Raw genomic sequence first — 20,163 nt, 5'->3', positions numbered from 1 at the left:
AAAGCAACATAGTTTATATTGACGTGAAAATTTTTGCTAAAATAAAATCACAGTAGTAACAAACTGTCATAGTGTAGACCTTCACCATAACAGAACTAAGTAAAACTAGGGATTATGGAACTTCGATGTACGAAATCACTATCCTAACATTTGAAAGCAATGACACACACACACACACACACACACACACGCAGATGGAAAAGGAAACGGAACCTCAGCTTATCTTTTCCCCAGGCTGTTCTTTTTGGGGGAAGGGGGTCCCTAAAACAAGAAAATTAAACGTAAAAATACCAAGTGAAATAAAGTTTGGATTAAGCAAGGTCCGAAAGCTGAAAGAACTAGAAGATGAAGTCTGCGTCCAGCTGGCATCTTCTCACTCCGGGGTGTTCTAAATTCATACTCCACATAAATCAAGAAACAGGAAAGCGCACAATACAATGGAGTCGCCTCACACTACGAACATTAACAAATTAAATGAATACCTTATACTTCCTGGTGTGTGTGCGTGTGTGTGTTTAGCACTGAAACTTAGATGCGCGTTAAGAAGTATCTGTGAAGACCTATTACGACCTATTTAACAGCCATGGCTGGCAAACCTCTATTTCTACAGTACGGAGCAGATCGTGGCCACGACAGCCTTGCCACTGACTCTGACAAATTATCTAAGAACAATAATAAATCAGTGAGCTGCCTTTTTTCTTTTTCTTTTTTTTTTTTAATGACCGACAAACCAACTCCACACCGAAATCTGACGCGTCGGTCTGCGCGCCGCTCGGCGGACGTTTCCTGGAGCCCGGGAGGAGGCAACTCCCTACCCGCCGGGGCCGACTTAGCGCCCTCCGACTCCCCGGGGGCGGGTTACCTCCATCACTCCATTGTCAGATCGCACTCCCACGCCTCCGTCCTCAGCCCCCTCCTAGGCTCCAGGGAGAGTCCAGAGGGCGAGAAAGCCCCTCACCCACTCCCTTACGGCGGGGTGTGGGTGTGTCTGCAGCCCGACGCTCCGCGCACACACAATCAACCCTCCCGCGGAGCCGCAGACCCCAAGTCGCCAGGGAACCGGCAGCAGCCGCCGGCCGCCGACCCCAGCCTTCCGCGGCCGCAGTCCTTCCTCTTTCTCCCCTCCGGGCCGGCCCCTCCCCCGTCGCGCGCACGCGCGGCTTCCCATCCATCCCCTCCCCCCGGCCCCCCTCACCTTAATCATTAGCCACCCTCTTCCCAGAGTCCGGGAAATCACTGGCCCAGGGAGGGACACAGGAGGCGGAAGAGGGGAAGAGGGTGCGTCGAGAACCGGGGATCTGCGGCTGCGGTCTCGGCCTAACAGGCCCCTACACTCAAGAGCTGCGTCTGTCACCGCCGCCAAACCGTACGAGCGGCAGCGCCTGGTTCGGCCCAGCGCACCCGGCTTCGGCTCGGGATGCCCGATTTGACCCCCGCAAGAACTCCTTCCCCGAAGCCGCGGGCGTTTCTGTGCGGCGCAGACCCACACCTCGCCGCCGCCGTCGCCGCCGCCGCTGTTCTCCTGCCGCCGCCGCCGCTGCCGCCGCCTAACCAATCCCTCCTCTACCGAGGGAGCGCGACACTCGGGGGGCTTTACGACAGTTCGGAAAGTGAGAGCGCCGCGGCGCTCACGCCTCCATCCGTAGCTGTTTCTGCGCTTGCTCAGACCCTGGCCTGCCGGTGCCCCGCCCCCTCCGCCCCAGCCCTCCCCCTTTGTGCTCGTTTTATCTCGTCTGTAGAGCGAAGCCGAAAGGTTTCGTGGAGCTCATCAGTTTATTTTCCTTGGTTATTGTGTTCTACGCTTAAGCAAAAACCATTCCTTAGCTAGTCTTGTTTCCGTGACTTAAAAAGTACAGCTAACCGCAGAATTCCGCATTGCACTTAGGGTACAGGTAAACAAAAACCTCCCGGCTTGCTGGTCTTTGGCAAGAAAACGATACCCACATCATACGCGCTAATGACATGAAGACCGTCGCACCCTGCCCTTCAAGTGAATTCGCTTCCAGAATCACATCAAAAGTGGTAATAGATACCCTGGGAAACGACTGTACAGTCACGTGCGACTTCTTAATTATTTTATGAAAATCAGTAGATTGCAAATGCTCCATTACGTGCATTAGGAGGATGTAGGCAAGGACAGGGTAGGCTTTTGAATCAAACAGACCTTTCAGATCCCGACGATGCCAATGAACAGCTGTCTAATGTATTAGGTCTTTATCTTTCCCCCAAAAATAAAATGTCAGTTACACCTCCATTTAAAAAGAAAAATAAAAGGGTATCTTAAACCAAGAAGGAGAATGGTTTCCTTATCGACAAACTGAGGTGACATTATTTACCCCAGAGGGTTCTTGTGAGATGAAATGAGGCAGTGTATAGAATGCTTTGAACATTATTTACCAATTAAGTGTTCAATGAACATTAATTCCCTTCTTTGGTCATCAACCTGTCTTTCCCAATATGCCTTCTTTGTTCACTCATGCTCTCCATATTGTTCTGTGAAGAAAATAGTTTAAAATAATTATAATAAAGGATCACAGATTGTGCAGGAAAACTGGAGGATCACCGGAGAAGGAATTTTCCTCAATCCTCCTATTTTCTTGTTCAAAAAATAAATTCTTCCTGAAAAAATAAAATAAAATAAAATCATAGTCCTTCCTGGACTATCTTATCTACTGCCATGATTTCAATTGCTATCAGCCCATGACTTCTCAAAGTCATGTATTTCTACAACTGTATTTCCAGACCTAATCTTTTTTCTCAAGCACTTGAAATGTGGCTAGTACAAATTGAGAAGTGCTATGGTAAATATATATCCAATTCAAAAATACATTTAAAAATTGTAAAAATTTGAATAATTTTTAATATGCATTACATGTTGAAATGATATTTTGGATATATTGGGGTAAATCGGTGGTTCTCAAGCAGGGACAATTTTATGCCCCCACTTTGGGTTATTTAGGAATATCTGGAGACATTTTTTGGTGTTCACAACTTGGGGGGAAGGATGGCTACTGACATCTACTAACAATAGGCCAGGGATGTTGCTAAACATCCTATACTACACAGGACAGCCCTCCACAACAAAGAATTCCCTAGCCAAAAATGTTAACAGTATAGTTGAGAAATGCCAGGGTTAAATAAAATATACTATTAAAGTTAATTTACCTGTTTTTTTACTTTTAAAAATATAATTGCTATAAACTTTATAGTTTTATTTGTAGTTTACATTATCTTTCTATTGAACAGTGCTGAATGATCTAGACCCATATGGCTATTTTGCTGGATGTGTCATTTCCCCTTTAATGTTCCACAAGCATCTCTAACACATCATGTTGAAAAAATATATATATATATATTGTATTTACACCCCATCCATTTCAGTCTTTCCTGTCTCTTTCAATAGGACCAAGTTAACTAATTAGAAACCCAAAGGTCATCTTTGACTATTCTCTCTTCCTCACTCCATATCTCTAATCAATCAACAAGTCCTTCTAATTCTGTCCTTGTAATATCTCAAATTTTGAAAATGGACCCACTCCTCTCAATTCTCTGCACCAGTCCAAGTCTTTAGTATCTTCAGCATCAAGTAGACATTGTACACTCTGGGCACATAGCAACTACATAATCACTGACTGACTTGCAGTGTTTTCCAAAACCCGGAGAACAAATGTAGAAGGGACAGGATGACATAATAGTGCTCTGAGAACACAAGTCAAACAAACTCAAACCAAAAGGAAGTGATGTTTATTTTTTTTTAGGAAGTGATGTTTAAACTAAATTTTGCAACATAAACGAAGACAGTTAAATGAAGCAAATAGGACATTCCAGGCAGAAAGATCAATACATGCTATGGTACAGAAACAGCATGAAGCAACTTCTCTAGTAGGATCTACTGAATGTGTTATGCAAAGAAACTATTAAGAAATGAGGGAAGAAACGTAGATAGAAATGGATCAAGTAAGGTTGTTTTTGCTAGGATGAAGAGTCTGAACTCTTTTATACTTAAAACTATGAGAAGCCACTAAGGGAACTCAATGAGAGGAGTAACAATCAGATTGACTATTAGCATTATATAAGCAGAGTGGGGGGGGGGGGTGGATTGGAAATGGGCAAAAACAGAGATGAAGACCAGTTGGAATGTCAGGTAAAAAGAGGTAAGACTGGTAGAAATGAGAATGAGAAAGAAGGGACAGGGCAGCCCCGTGGTGCAGCGGTTTAGCGCCGCCTGCAGCCTGAGGTGTGATCCTGGAGACCCAGGATCGAGTCCCACGTCGGGCTCCCTGCATGGAGCCTGCTTCTTCCTCTGCCTGTCTCTGCCCCCCTCTCTCTCTCTGTCTCTGTCTCTCGTGTGTGTGTCTGTCTCTATGAATAAATAAATAAATCTTAAAAAAAAAAGGACAGATAGAAGAAGATTAAATACCTAACTGGATAAAGTGAGTAAAGGAGAGGAATCTCAGAAGCTTCCAGATTTATGGTAAGTGGTTGGGTGGAAATGCCATTCAGGAAAAAGACCCACGCTTGTAAAACCCAACTTTTTGGGTTTGGCGCTTTTGGTTGGGGTAAGACGAAGGAGGGGGTTGAAAGGAGGTGATTGCTTCTTTATTAGGCGAGTTTGATTTGACTAGCATTTACCCAAAGTGGAAATTTCAGTAAGCTGTTGGATATACGTGTTTGGAGCTCAGGAGAGGTCAGGGCTGATGACAGATGACAGGGAGTAACTTGTGATAGCTGAAGCAATAATTTTGATGAGGCCATCAAGAATATAAGTGAAAATAAAAGAATATAAGTGAAAGGAGAAAAATATCTGAGGAAAGCTTATATTTAAAGAATTGAAAAATGAAGAGAAGTTCCACGAGGTTAAGGATGGGCCAGAGCAAAGAGAGAGAAACCCAAAGAAATAGGTCATAGGCCAAGTGAGAAAAATAGTTTCAGTGATGAAGTGGGTGATCAAGGATATGAAATGTCCACTAGTTTGGCAATATGGAGCTCTGTAAACAAGAGTAGTTGCAGTAACTGCTGCACATTTTAGAGCAGAGGTTCTCAACAGGGTTGTGACCCCCAGGGATTATTTAACAATGTCCAGAGATAGTTTTGGTTATTACACCTGGGAAGATGTTGCCGATCTAACGTTTAGATGTCAGGGACACTGCTAACTATCCTATAATGCATCTTTTAATAAAGCCCCTACAATAAAGAATTATCTGGCCCAAAATGCCAGTAACATTCCAGTTGAAAAGTCCTGGTTTAGAATGGACTAAACAATGTACTTAGATAAGGTTCAGTACTTTTTCATGAAAATGGTAGTAAATGGAAAAAGGAAGACAGACATACTTAACAGGATATGAACTCAAGAAAGGGAAGACTTGAATCCTTCCAGTATGCTGGAGGGGAGAGAGCAGCAGAAAAAAGAACAATGAAAGATAATGGAGGGCAGCCCGGGTGCCTCAGTGGTTTAGTGCTGGCTTCAGTCCAGGGTGCGATCCTGGAGACCCTGAATCGAGTCCCACGTCGGGCTCCCTGCATGGAGCCTGCTTCTCCCTCTGCCTGTGTCTGGGCCTCTCTCTGTGTGTCTCTCATGAATAAATAAATAAAATTAAAAAAAAAAGAAAGAAAGATAATGGAAATATAGGAACACTCTAGGGAGGCAGAGGAAATGGGATTCAAAGCTCATATGGAAGAATTAACCTTGGATAGAAGAAATATTCCTTTCTTTGAAACAAATGAGGAAGAAGGGGGAAAGGACTGCACAAATGAACAAAATTGGTTGGCTTCAGGGGGTAAGTCAAGGGCTTGCTTATTGAATGACCTTGATGTCTCTGTGAAACATGAGGTTAAGTCCGTCTTACTAAGATATCTGGGAAGACAATAATTAGGAAAGAGAGATTTTAAAAAAAATCAGAATAGTCACTAATGTGATGGCAGGGCAGGCAGTAGATAGACAACAAATCAAAGGCAGGAAGCCCAGAGCAAAACAGGGGTGGCTGAGAGGACAGGTGCCATAAAGCTGTATTTATGGTAACAATGGAGATTGTAGGGGTGGGAGAGATCTCTCACCTGAATTACATAGTTTCTTACTTTCTATGCTTCTGCTCCCATCACCATTACCACACCACTTCTGGTGCCACATTGAACCACTATCAGAGTATGGCAGAAACTGACTGAGACACTAAGTTGCTTAAAATCCTTCAAGGATCTTTTGTCACCATCACAATGAAGCCCTAAGTCCTTAGCTTGGCAAATGAAGCTCTTCAAAATTCAGAATTCTGAGTCATTTCACACCACCCGTTCCCACCATCCTACTGCCTGCCCCTGCTTAGACTTGACCAAACTTCTCAAACTACTTGTAGTTCTCCAGAAAAAACAGTTTCAGTATCTACCTGCTTTGGCATCTACTCCTCCTTCTGTCTCAAAATATCCTCCCTCCTCTTCCATATCACTCAACCCTGCCTTACATGTTAAGTAAAGTCTTTGCATTCGTCAAAGTCCTCCTCCATGAAGCATTTCCTTACCTTGCTCCCTCATCCTCACAATAGAGCTAAAAATCCACTTTTGTACCCTCTTCAATCTTTGTGTATCTATTAGAAGTGTTACGTTTAGGGGACCTGGGTGCTCAGTCAGTGAAGTGTCTTCCTTTGACTCAGGTCATGATCCAGGGGTCCTGGAACTGAGTCTGCCCCTGGGATCAAGTCCTGTGTGGGGCTCTCTGATCAGTGAGGAGTCTGCTTTTCCCTCTCCCTTTGCCCTTCCCCCTTGCTCATGCTTGCTGGCTCTCTCTCTCTCTCTCTCTCTCAAAATAAATAAATAAAATAAAGAAAGAAATGTTATATTCATACACACTTGTCTTCTCCAAAAAATAAAAATAAAAAAGAATGTCCTCCCCCCTCATTTAAAAAAATTGTTCAATAAATATTTACTGAGTTTATAGAAAAAGGAGATTGGGTTGGAGTTCTAGTCTCAATTTTGCCAATAAGAAATCAGAAACCTTTAATCTTAATCAAATCACTGGACACTTTCAAAAATTAATTTTATTCTCCTGTGGAAAGATCATGACCACCCAACATATAGTCCAAACCAAGTTCTGCCTCCCTGAAACTGTGTAAAATAACACATACCAAATTAGTCTGTATATATGGGCCAGCAGTGTGTAGCTATCTGGTGGGCAGGAATTTGAGAAGCTTGCTCTAAACATGGAAGTACTCAGCTGAAAAAAGGAAATACTGAGCTGAATTAATGGGTCACCTGCAATAAATGGGAAAAAGGAAAAATTCTACAAATTACCAGTCAGAGGGAAATCCACCAACCATTGCCTACTTCACAATTACAAGTGAGAGTAACTGTGAGTCAGCTTTGTGAGCTCTTTGGAAGAAAATGAAGCCAGGTTTGGATATTTAATATAATGAGATAGGGAGACCTTGGGAACTTGCTGAAAATATTTACTGAACTATTCCTTCAGATGAAAGGTTTGAGAAGAATTAAAAGGACCTAAGAGATGCACTGGTCAGAATAGTGATTTACATTTTACTCTCCAATTAATGTATGAAGATATCATTGAAACTCAAAACTGAGGGACACCTGGGTGGCTCAGCGGTTGAGCATCTGCCTTCAGCTCAGGGCATGATCCTGGAGTTCTGGGATCCAGTCCCACATCAGGCTCGCTGAGAGGAGTCTGCTTCTCCCTCTGCGTGTGTCTCTGTCTCTCTCTCTCTCTCTCTCTGTGTGTGTGTCTCATAAATAAACACAATCTTTAAAATTAAAAAAAGAAACTTGAAACTGAAAATAAAATTTTATAGATTCTACAACCCTGCTGATTTAGTGGAGGCAGTACAGGACCTCATTAAAATATATATAAGGTTTGATTTAGGTTATAAAATTAGAAACAAAGACGGTGTTTAGTTTGAAGACTATAACCTTTATTATACATATAGAGGCAGAAAACATAAAAACAAAGAATCATTAGAGACAGCACTTCTTTCCTACTACTAAACTACTTTGAAATCATTTTTTAATCTATTGAAACTATTTTGAATTATAGACTGAAAAATTAAAGATTTATTCAGTGGAAGGATAACTTCAAAAGAGTACAATTGTGATGACTATCATTTTTTTATTTTTTATTTTATTTTTTTTGACTATCATTTTTTTAAAGATTTCATTTATTTACTCATGAGAGACACACAGAGAGGTAAAGATATAGCAGAGGGAGAAGCAGGCTGCCTGGTGGGAGCCTGATATATGGGACTTCATCCTAGGACCCGGGGATCATGCACTGAGCAAAAGGCAGATGCTCAAACGCTGAGCCACCCAGGCATCCTGACTATTTATCATTTTAAAAGTTTCTCTGACTGCTTTTGGAATACAATGTTCAAGATACATTTGAATTATCAAGCACTCATAATATCTATGAGACTCAATTTCTAAAATAGTGAGGTAACAAATTACAGACTAACAAGGAGACATAGGATGCCTGGAATTTTGTAGGCAAGCATTTGAAACTTCAAGCATCCTGAAATATTTCTGGTTATCTGGCCAAATTCTGGCCAGATGTTTGAGGCCATCTGGTTCTGTGAAAGTATATTTTTGAATAAAACTGTAGGAAAATGAAAGAGAATGCCCCACCTACCATGCTCATATAACCCTACTGTCACAACTGAGGTGACTGGACTAATTGACAATTGTTCTCAGAAATGGTTTACTCTGTTAACTGCCAGAATTTTTAAACTCTTAGTCAAAGTTGGTCATAGGCTTACCACTGAAATTTTGCATTAAGTTGTTTTAACTCTTTCTGGGATGCTTTTGCAATGCTGTTTTTAAAATCCATAATTTCGGGATCCCTAGGTGGCTCAGCGGTTGAGCGTCTGCCTTTGGCTCAGGCCATGATCCCAGAGTCCCAGGATCAAATCCCACATCGGGCTCCCTGCATGAAGCCTGCTTCTCCCTATGCCTTTGTCTCTGCCTCTTTCTGTCTGTTTCTCTCGTGAATAAATAAATAAATAAATAAATAATCTTTAAAAATAAAATCCATAATTTCTGAAGGACTCACTTCTGTTAGCGATAAAAATATTCACAAGTTACTGATCATTAAAAAGTCAGGGTACATAATCTCCAATGTCAGAGCTCTAACATTTTAGTTTGCTTCAGACCTAGTAAAATTTTTGCAAATCTTGTGAATATTACAAATTCAAGTGTGATTTCATACTGGTAAATTATATGCAAATTCAGAACTAGTGGTAAGATGTTTCTATGTACTTGCTTGCTGCTTAGAGATCACATTAAAATGTCCCCAAATGTAAAATGTTTCCCTAAACCATATTAACATTTAATTGCCTAACAAGTATATTGACTATAATTTTGAGTTATAGGATTGCAAACAGAGACTATATTTTCATTAGTTTATACATTTCATAGTACATTTGAAATACTAATATAATGGGGGACTATTCAGAAGTAAGCATATAGAAGAAAAAAGGGGAATTAAATGAAACTACCCATGTAATGAAAGGAGATTTTAAAAATATTTAATAACTTGAATCTGAATGACTTTAGTACTGAGTGCTTCTGGTAAGATTTTAATTATTTCTACGTTTTGATAGAGCATAAATCATTATTGCACTAATGTTTCAGAACACTGGAAAGATGATTTAGAGATTTTACTTTAATATCTGATTTTGGGGGATCCCTGGGTGGCTCAGCGGTTTAGCGCCTGCCTTTGGCCCAGGGCATGATCCTGGAGTCCCGGGATCAAGTCCTGTGTCGGGCTCCTGGCATGGAGCCTTGCCTCTCCCTCCTCCTGTGTCTCTGCCTCTCTCTCTCTCTTTATGTCTATCATTCATAAATAAATAAATAAATAAATAAATAAATAAATCTTTTAAAAAATCTTATTTTGAAATTTGCTCAAATAAATTCTGAAAATATAAATTGGTCAAAGTTGATAACGACCAAACTCTGAAACCTTATTTATTTGGATTATAAGGATAAATAAAATCCTTCTACTCTGAAGCCTTCAAACGCTAATTCAGTATTGAATTAAACTAGGAAATAGTGCCACCTGCTGAATCTCAACATTAAGTTCATTTTTCAGATCACCTAAAGTTCTAACGTTTTTTTTCTCAAAGATGTACATTTAAGATGATCTTCAAACAAAATTTTCCTTAAAATTTTTTCAATTAGGGGCACTGGATGGCTGTGTGTCTGACTTGATTTCAGCTCTTGTCATGATCTCAGGGTCAGGCTCCATGCTGGGATGGAGCCTGCTTAAGATTCTCTTTCCCTCCTCCACCTCAAGAAAAAAAAATTCAATTAAATGAGCTCTGGCCATATGTGTTTATCATCTCCAACACCATCCTGAGAAATGATAAAGGAATAAAAAAAGTATACACCCAAACCAACAAGAAAATGGGAGCAGGTTGTCAGCAAATGAGTTACTCCATCAAACATCTGGAAGATAGAAATCAGAGAACTAGGGGATCCCTGGGTGGCGCAGCGGTTTAGCGCCTGCCTTTGGCCCAGGGCACGATCCTGAAGACCCAGGATCAAATCCCACGTCGGGCTCCTGGTGCATGGAGCCTGCTTCTCCCTTTGCCTATGTCTCTGCCTCTCTCTCTCTCTCTCTCTCTCTCTCTGTGTGACTATCATAAATAAATAAATTAATTAATTAATTAAAAAAAAAGAAATCAGAGAACTAGTAACTGTTGTAGCAGAGTGGAAAAATCTATACCGTAAAACACTACCAGAGAGGCTACACCAATTAGGGAGCTGATATGCCTTGCAGAATATACCAGAGATTAGGAGCACCTGGCCAGCTTAGTCCGCACAGCATCAGACTCTTGATCTAGGCACTGAGAATTGGGTGTAGAGATTACTTAAAAATAAAATATTTTTTAAAAGAGAGAGAGAGGGGCAGCCCAGGTGGCTCAGCAGTTTAGCACTGCCTTCAGCCCAGGGCCTGATCCTGGAGACCCAGGATCGAGTCCCACGTCAGGCTCCCCGCATGGAGCCTGCTTCTCCCTCTGCTTGTGCCTTTGCCTCTCTCTTTCTCTCTCTCTCTCTCTCTGTGTCTCTCATGAATAAATAAAATCTTTAAAAAAAACATTTTATCTATTTATTCATGAGAGACACAGAAAGAGAAGCAGAGATCTAGACAGAGGGAAGAAGCAGGCTTCCCATGGGGAGCCCGATGCGGGACTCGACCCTGGGACTCCGGGATCACACCCTGAGCCAAAGGCAGATGCTCAACTACTGAGCCACCCAGGTACCCCAAGAGAGATTAATTCTAAGTCTACACGTGGCATGATCAAAACTCTCCATACCTCTCTTCACCATGTAAAGAATATACAGCATCGAGGACCTGAAATTAAAAACAAGGACAGAGATTTCTGAAAAGAAACAGATTGAACTGGTTGAGGAGAACCAGAGCAGCTGGTATGACAAACTACACTGAATACTTCACATTCAAAACTTATAGGCCCCACCTGCCCACACCTGCCTGGAAGTAGGCATTGTTCTTTTACACAGACTTCACATTAGTTTTGATATAGTACATCATCTAAAAATATTTGACAACCAAGATATGCCAGATAGTTGAGAAAAACCTGTAACACAAAAGAGACCAAGATGAACATTTTTAAAAAATGACTACAGAGAGTAGACATGGGGATCTCTGCGTGGCTCAGCAGTTTAGTGCCTGCTGCCTTTGGCCCAGGGCATGATCCTGGGGTCCCAAGATCGAGTCCCACGTCAGGCTCCTGGTATGGAGCCTGCTTCTCCTTCTGCCTGTGTCTCTGCCTCTCTCCCTCTCTCTCATGAGGGAATAAATAAAATCTTAAAAAAAAAAAAACCCTAATATTGCTTATTCATTCATCTCTTGATACTCAGATCATTTTCACCTTTTAGCTACTGTAGATAACACTGTTATGAACAGTGTTCATTTACATATACATAGATGTTCGAGTCCGTATTTTCAATCCTTTGACATATATGCTTAAGATGGAATTGCTGGGTCATAAAATAATTATATGATGAGCTTTCTGGTTTTTCTTCTTTCTTCCTTCCTTCCTTCCTTCCTTCCTTCCTTCCTTCCTTTCTTCCTTCCTTCCTTCCTTTTTTCTTTTTCTTCTCCTTCTTCTTCTTCTTCTTCTTCTTCTTCTTCTTCTTCTTCTTCTTTCTTCTTTCTTCTTTTTTTTTTTAATGTAGGCACCATGCCCAGCATGAAATCCAATGCAGGGCTTAAACTCATGACCCTGAGATCAAGACATCAGCTGAGATCAAAAGCCAGACATCTAACTGACTGAGATGACCAGGTGCCCCAATTGTTTATTTTTTGTTTTATTAAGTAGGCTCCACACTGGGTGTGGAGCCCAATGTGGGGCTTCACCTCACAACCTTGAGATCAAGACCTGAGCTGAGATCAAGAATCAGACACTTAAAAAAAAAAATTAAAAAAAAAAAAAAAGAATCAGACACTTAACACACTGAACCACCCAGGTGCCTTTATGATTACCTTTTTTTTTTTTTAAAAAAAAGATTTGTTTGTATGTATATATATATTTATTCATGAGAGACACACAGAGAGAGAGGCAGAGATACAAAGGGAGAAGCAGGCCCCCCTCAGGGAGCCTGATATGGGACTCGATCCCTGGAACCCGGATCATGCCCTGAGCCTAAGGCAGATGCTCAACCACTGAGCCACCCAGGCGTCCGATGATTAGCTTTTTATTTTTTTTTATTTTTTATTTTTATTTTTATTTTTTTTATTTTTTATTTTTGATTAGCTTTTTAAAACACCATCAAACTGTTTTCTACAGTGGCTGCACAATTTTACATTCCTTTCAGCAATATCATTTCTCCATATCCTTGCCAATACTTGTTAATGTGTCTTTTTTATTATGATCATCCTAGTGGGTAGAAAGTAGCATCTCAGAATGGTTACACTCTGTTTTATTCTCTTAGTGGTTACATTAGAAAGTAATCCTTACTTAATAAAACCTAATATTGTTACCTTTATTATCCTCCTGGGAAAGAATCCATAAATAGTTTAACAACATTTACCACATACACCCCCCAGACACATGCACACATATCACTTATGATATTTTTTGTTCTGTAGTATAACTGTATCACTGAAATGCCACCTTATTATTTTTTTGCAGGCATGTGATTTAGATTTGTCAGTATAATTATCACTTTCTTTGCTCTCTATTGCTTTTTGCATCTGATCTATCTTGCAAGATTCCCTTCTGCATGACAAATAATAGAATATACTTTAATGCTTATCTTCTACTGACAATGTCTTCCACTTTCCTTGAAAATGTATTAATTTTGCCTTCATTATCAAAGTATTTCTAGGATGATATTTTCCTACAGTACCATTTCACTCTCTTTTTTTTTTTAAGAGTTTTTTTTTAAGATTTATTCATGATAGACACACAGAGAGAGAGAGAGAGAGAGAGAGAGAGAGAGACGCAGGCAGAGGGAGAAGCAGGCTCCATGCTGGGAGTCCGACGCGGGACTCAATCCCGGGACTCCAGGATTGCGCCCTGGGCCAAAGACAGGCGCTAAACCACTGAGCCACCCAGGGATCCCCCTTCACTCTCTTGAAGATCTCATCATTGATCAGTGGTGAGTTCAACTGCAGCTTCTTCAAAGCTAATCTGTCTAGCTTTTCTAGCTATTTCAACATTTTTCTCTTTGTCCTGATTTACTAAAATTTCCTTGTTATGTGTTTAGGTGAGGATTTATTTTTTTATATATTCTGCTTGGGCTTTGTAAGGCTTCTTGAATTAGGAGATTATCCACAATCATGTCTTCAGAATATTGCCTTAGATACATTTCTTCTCTTTATTTTCTGGGATTCCAACTAAACATGTTAGATCCTTTCACCGCAGGCAGGTGATGTCTTTGTTTCTTTATGTTGTATTATTTATTTTCTAATTGCTTCTAGCTTTATTGTAAATATTTTCTTCTAAAATTTATTCTAGGGCAGCCCAGGTGGCTTGGCGGTTTAGTGCCGCCTTTGGCCCAGGGCCTGATCCTGAAGACCCGGGATCAAGTCCCACATCGAGTCCCACATTGGGCTCCCTGCATGGAGCCTGTTTCTCCCTCTGCCTCTCTGCCTCTCTCTCTCTCTCTCTCTCTCTCTCTGTCTCTCATGAATAAATAAATAAAATCCTTAAAAAATAAATACATAAAATAAAATTTATTCTAGTCACCTAATTCTCTCTTCAATTGTGACTAATATACTAAACCATTTAAAACAATTTGATATTACATATTTTCACTTCTAGAATTCCTATTTCTCCCCACACACACGCACACATCTGCTCTGTCACTTTTTTTTTTTTAAAGAGGGGGGCAGAGAGGAAGAAAGAGAATCTCAAGCAGGCTCCATGCCTAGCATAGAGCCCAAAGGGGGGCTCAATCTCATAACCCTGAGATCATGATCTGAGCTTAAATCAAGAGTTGGACAACTGACTGGGCCATCCAGGCATCCTTAAGCTTGATTTTTGTCAATAATCATAGTTGTTGGGACACCTGGATGGCTCAGCAGTTGAATGTCTGCCTTTGGCTTGGGGCATGATCCTGGAGTTCCAGGATCAAGTCCCATATTGGTCTCCCTGTGTGGAGCCTGCTTCTCCCTCTGCCTATGTCTCTGCCTCTCTCTGTGTGTCTCTCATGAATAAATTTAAAAAATCTTTTTAAAAATAATCATTGTTGTTTTACACAAAGTCTGTGCCTGATAATTACAATTTCTGGAGCCCCTGTGAATTGTTTTCTTCTGTTTGGTTTTCCTGCTCATCTTAACCAATGGCACCTTGTCTCTTTGTGTTCTTCTTCTCCTTCTCCTTCTTCTTTTTTGGTGCTTCTACAACTTTAATTGTAGTTGGGACATTATGCTTGAAATTTTACTTACCGGCATCATGTGAGACCTGTTATGTCGACGTACAATGTTATTATGTCTATATATAACTTAAACTCTGGAAAACAAAATAAACTTATGGGAAACTAAAACTAAAACTAAAAACTAAATTTTTAAATTTCCAAATTTTAAATAAATTTAAAATAACAAAAAAATTTAAAATAACCAAATAAATTTAAAAGATAGAAGAAAAATAAGAGAAGAAATCAATGAAATGGGAAAAAAAACCAGAAAAAACTGGACAACTTAGAAGAAATGGATAAATTCCTAGAAATATACAATCTATCAATACTGAGTCATTTGAAAAAAATCTGAACAGACCAATTACTAAAAGTAAATAGAATCAATAAAGCAAAAACCTCACACAACCAGCTGGCTTGATGGATCAATTCTACCAAATATTCAAAGAATGAGTAGTATCAACTCTTCTCAAACTTTTCCAAAAGTAGAAGAGAAGATAACTCTTCTAAATTCATTTTATGCGGCTAGCATTGTCCTGATACCAAAACCAGACAAGGATGCCACAAGAAAAGAAAATTACAGGCCAACAGCCTTGGTGAACATAAAATCGAAAACTCTCATTTAAATTTTAGCAAATCATATTCAGCAGTACATTAAAAGAATTATATGCCATGACAAGCAGGATTTATTCCAGGAATGCAAGGATAGGTCAACATCTGCAAATATGTCAATGTGCTATATATCACATTAACAAAAACGAGGAAAAATTATAGGATCATCTCAATAGATACAGAAAGGCATTTGATAATGCCTTCAACACCCATTGATGACAAAAGAACTCTAAACAAAGTGGGTATAGAGGAACTGTGCCTCAATATAATAAAGGCCATATAAAATAAGCCCGCAGCTATCATCATACTCAATGAAAAAGCTCTAAAATCAGGAACAACACAAGAATGCTTATTCTACTACTTTTACTCAACACAGTAGAAGTCCTAGTCACAGTAGTTAGACAAGAAAAGTAAGTAAGAGGGAAAAAAAAGAAAAATAAGTAAGAGGCATCTAAATTGGGAAGAAAGAAGTAAAACTCTATTTGCAGATGACATGATATTGTATATAGAAAATCCTAAAGACTCTATCAGAAAACTGTTAGAACTAATCAATTTAGTAATGTTGCAGGATACAAAACCAATTTATAAAAATCTGTTGTATTTCTCTACAGTAATTACAAGCTATCACAAGAAGAAATTAAGAAAATAATCCCACTTTCACTTACATCAAAAAGAATAATAAACCTAGGAATAAATTTAGTGAAGGAGGTGAAAGACTTATATACTGAAAACTAAAAGAGATCAAGGGAAAAAATTGAGGAGGCCACAATTAAGTGGGAGGATATTCCATGCTCATGGATTAGAAGAACTAGTATTATCAAAATGTCCATACGGCCCAAAGCAATCTACAAAGTCAATGCAATCTTTTTTTTTTTTTTTTAAGGTTTTATTCATCTATCCATGAGAGACACAGAGAGAGAGGCAGAGGGAGAAGCAGGATCCTTGTGGGGAGCCTGATGTGGGACTCAATCTCAGGATCCAAGGACCATGACCCAAGCCAAAGGCAGATGCTTAATCACTGAGCCAGGCGTCCCAAGAGTCAATACAATCTTAATCAAAATTCCAAAGGTGGGATCCCTGGGTGGCGCAGCGGTTTAGCGCCTGCCTTTGGCCCAGGGCGCGATCCTGGAGACCCGGGATGGAATCCCACATGGGGCTCCCAGTGCATGAAGCCTGCTTCTCCCTCTGCCTGTGTCTCTGCCTCTCTCTCTCTCTCTCTCTCTCTCTCTCTCTCTGTGTGTGTGTGTGACTAATAAATAAATAAAAATTAAAAAAAAAATTCCAAAGGTATTTTTCACAGAAATAGAACAAACAGTCCTAAAATTTATATGGAGTCACAAAAGATCTGGAATAGACAAAACAATCTTGAGAAAGAAGAACAAAGTTGAAGGTATCACGCTTCTTGATTTCAAACTGTATTACAGTTCCCCCTTGAATAGGACAGGGGTTAGGAACACCAACTCCCAGGCAGTCAAAAATCCATGTATTACTTTGGACACCCCCAAAACTTAGCTACTAATAGCTTACTATTGATCAGAAGTCTTACCAATAATATTAACAATCAATTAACACATTTTGTGTATGTTATATATTGTATTTTTATAATAAAGTAAGCTAAAGAAAAGAAAGTGTTATTAGGAAAGTCATGAGGAAGAGAATACATTTACAGTCTTATACTATATTTATAGAGAAAACTACATGTAAGTGGATCCATGCAGTTCAAACCCATGTTTTTCAAGTTTCAACTTACAAAGCTATAGTAATCAAAACAGAATGGTATGAGTATAAAAAGATACATAGATCAGGACGCCTGGATGGCTCAGTGGTTGAGCGTCTGCCTTTGGCTCAGGATGTAATCCCAGTTCAGGGATCCAGGTGGTTAAGTTCAATATAGGTCTTGGTGACATTTTTTTAATCTGACGCTAAAAATAAAGCAACAGAGCAGCTTGGGTGGCTCAGCGGTTTAGCACTGCCTTCAGCCCAGGGTGTGATCCTGCAGACTGGGGATCAAGTCCCATGTCGGGCTCCCTGCATGGAGCCTGCTTCTCCCTCTGCCTGTGTCTCTGCCTCTCTGTGTGTGTCTCTCGGGAATAAATAAAATATTTTTAAAAAATAAAATAAAAGCAACAAAAACAAAAATAAACAAGTGAGGGCAGCCCCGGTGGCGCAGTGGTTTGGCGCCACCTGTAGCCTGGGGTGTGATCCTGGAGACCCGGGATCGAGTCCCACATCGGGCTCCCTGCATGGTGCCTGCTTCTCCCTCTGTCTGTGTCTCTGCCCTCTCTCTCCCTGTGTCTGTGAATAAATAAATACATTCTTTAAAAAAATGTTTAAAAAAATAGATAAATAAATAAACAAGTGAGATTGTATAAAAATGAAAAAGCTACTGAACAGCAAAGAAAACCATCAACAAAATAAAAAAGGGGGTGCCTGGATGGCTCAGTTGGTTAAGTGTTCGACTCTTGGTTTCAGCTCAGGTCATGATCTTGCAGTCATGGGATTGAGTCCTGCCTCAGGCTCCAACTCAGTGCAGTCTTGCTTCAAATTCTTTCTCCTTCCCTTTCTGCCTCATCCCCACTTGCACCCTCTCTTTCTCTCTCTCTCTCAAATAAATAAATAAAATCTTTAAAAATAAATAAATGAAAATAAACAGGGAATGGGAAAAATATTTGCAAATCATATATACTGAGAAGGGGTTAGTATCTACATTATATAAATACTCAAACAATTCAATAGCAAAATAACCCCAAACAATGCAATGAAAAAATGGGCAGAGGACCCAAATAGACATTTCTCCAAAGAAGACATATAGATGGCAAACAGACACATGCAAAGATGTTCAACCTCACTAATTACCAGGAAAATGCAAATCAAAACCATATTAAGGTATTACCTCACATCAGTCAGAATGACTAGTATAAAAAGACAAGAAATAACAAGTGTTGGAAGGATGTGGACAAAAGGGAACTCTTGTGCACTGTGGGTGGGAATATAAATTGGTGCAGCCATTATGGAAATGGTACAGTACAGAAATTCCTAAAAAAAAAAAAATTAACAATAGAACTACCATATGAGGACAGTCTGGGTAGCTCAGGGGTTTAGCGCCACTTTCAGCCCAGAGCGTGATCCTGGAGACCTGGGATCGAGTCCCACGGTGGGCTCCCTGCATGGAGCCTGCTTCTCCCTCTGCCTGTGTCTCTGCCTCTCTCTCTCTCTGTCTCTCATGAATAAATAAATAAAATCTTAAAAAACATAACTACCATATGATTAAGCAATTCCATTTCTGGGTATTTATCCAAAGAAAATAAAAACATTAACTTGAAAAGATATATGCATCATCAAGTTCATTGCAGCACTATTTACAGTAGACAAGATGTGGAAACAACCTAAATGTCTACTGACAAGTGGATAAAGAAATTGTGGTATGTAGATACACAATGGAATATCATTAGCACATAAAAAAAGAAGGAAATTTTACCTTTTATGACAACATGGATGAACTTAAAGGAAGGAACAAGAAAAACAAGCTCATAGATACAGAGAACAGATTGGCAATTGGTGGCTGCCAAAGGCAGGGGTTGGGACAATGAGAGAAATGGGAAAAGGGGGCAAAAGATAAAAACAAACACATGCACACAAAACAACCAAGAAACACAAAAATAGCAGAGATCAATGAAACAGAAAACAAAAGTAATAGAAAGGAATCAATGAAACTAAAGCTATTTCTATAAGAATATTAGTAATATAGATAAACCACTAACCAGACTATTTAAGGATTAATAAAAGAGAGAATAAATAAATTACCAACATCAGGAATGAGAAAAAGGACATCACTTCAGGTCTGCACATTGAATTCATTGTTTTAGAAATACCCTAAAGAAAACTTGAGATCCAGGTGACTTCTCTGGTGAATTCTGTAATGTATTTAAGGAAGAAAGAATGCCAATCCTACACAAACTCCTGTAGATAATACAAAAGTGAATACATCTCAACTCATTCCATGGGGCCAGCATTACCCTAAAACCAAGAGCAAAAATATTAAAGGAAAATTTAGACCAATATCCCTCATGATGGCTAAACCTTAACAAAATTTCAGTAAGTCAAATTTAACTATACATAAAAATGGATAATAATACATCATGAACAAGTGTATTTTATCACAGGAATACATGGTTGAAATATTAGTCATTGTAATTCATGATATTAGCATGTTAAAAAAAGAAAAGTATATCATCATCTCTAAAGATTAAAAAAATCATTGGACAAAATTCAACATCCTTCATTATAACTTACAGCAAACTAAGGATGGAAAAAAATTCTAAATCATTCATTCTAAAGGAAGGCATCTTTAAAAAACCTTCAACTAATATCAGAGTTAATAGTAAAAGACTAATGCCCTTTCCCCTAAAATAAAAACAAAGAAAGTCAATGTCATAGCCTCTGAATCTTCCTTTGGCTTTGCAATTAGAGCCCATGGTTCCCTCTTGTATCAATAAGATTATGTTTATAACCACTACTGGAGCACTTAACATATTTTATTTAATCCATTTACCCTTCTGTCTCTCACTCTACAGTGACCTTGTAAGGATAAGCCTTTTGTTTTACTCAACTCTGTATGAATGTTTAACAGTTGTAATGGGTCTTTTTTTTTTTTAATTTTTTAAAATTTACTTATGATAG

General features: G+C 39.5%; 1 protein-coding gene across 16 annotated transcripts in view; it reads right to left on the bottom strand.

Annotated features, from left to right (window-relative positions):
- The window catches only part of RNF111 (ring finger protein 111), a 127,115-nt gene that overhangs the window by 90,640 nt on the left and 16,312 nt on the right, over positions 1-20,163 (bottom strand). For 3 of the 16 annotated variants that reach the window (XM_026000275.2, XM_072738639.1, XM_072738640.1), the window contains exon 1: positions 863-1,141. The exons of 4 other annotated variants lie outside the window; for them this stretch is intronic. The gene's annotated coding sequence lies outside the window, so the exon portion shown is untranslated. Of the gene's footprint in view, positions 1-862; positions 1,144-1,195; positions 1,673-20,163 lie in introns of those variants that run through there. 9 more of the 16 variants (XM_026000506.2, XM_072738641.1, XM_026000365.2 and 6 more) reach the window with 9 other exon arrangements.

Source organism: Vulpes vulpes, chromosome 15 (assembly GCF_048418805.1).
Source record: "Vulpes vulpes isolate BD-2025 chromosome 15, VulVul3, whole genome shotgun sequence".
Classification (NCBI taxonomy): domain Eukaryota; kingdom Metazoa; phylum Chordata; class Mammalia; order Carnivora; family Canidae; genus Vulpes; species Vulpes vulpes.
Note: the sequence above shows the minus strand (reverse complement) of the source record. Positions and strands in the feature narration are given on the sequence as shown.